A 577-nucleotide genomic window follows, 5' to 3' on the forward strand; every position below is an offset into this window, starting at 1 on the left:
TTGATTTTCGAGCGTCAGAGTTTGTCGTAATGTGGTAGAATGGTTGGGATTGGACCCGCCTGTAGTGGCGCTGTGCTGTGTGTCAGTCTTGTGTGTCACATGTTTGTCACGTGTGTGACGCATGTGTGTGTCGCGTGCCCGTCACGTGCGCGCGTCAGTGTCGGTATGAATGTGCCATACTGTGTGCGTTGCGGCCTCGCCAGATTGTAGGCCTGGCGTCTCACCACGTCGCCTGCCCCCCAGCACACCCCCTCGCCCCCTCTCCACACCTCCACTTTCGGCCTCAGTGAGGCTCGGAGACCCCCACCACCACCGGTGCGACCCCTTCTCCCCCGCCGACCCCTGAGGGCGTCTACGGAACGCAAGATGACAGGATATCATGCAGCCTGGTGGTACCACCCTCTCTCCTTCCTTGCTACCTTGCCCCCCCCCCTCCCCTCCGGTGTCAAAGCTACCCACCCGACCCCCGACTCAGACCAGCAAAGGTCTTCCCCGCTGCACAAGCTCTCGGCGCTTCAACAAAAGAGCGTCGACCCGGAAGAAAAGTCATCGGATGCATTTTAGTTTTATTTTCCAC

General features: G+C 59.4%; 1 protein-coding gene across 2 annotated transcripts in view; it reads left to right on the top strand.

The window, feature by feature from the left end:
* Positions 1-577, top strand: part of LOC113217340 (tensin-4-like) — a 172772-nt gene that overhangs the window by 10747 nt on the left and 161448 nt on the right. The window lies entirely within an intron of this gene.

This window comes from Frankliniella occidentalis, unplaced genomic scaffold (assembly GCF_000697945.3).
Source record: "Frankliniella occidentalis isolate FOCC.00 unplaced genomic scaffold, Focc_3.1 Scaffold43, whole genome shotgun sequence".
Classification (NCBI taxonomy): domain Eukaryota; kingdom Metazoa; phylum Arthropoda; class Insecta; order Thysanoptera; family Thripidae; genus Frankliniella; species Frankliniella occidentalis.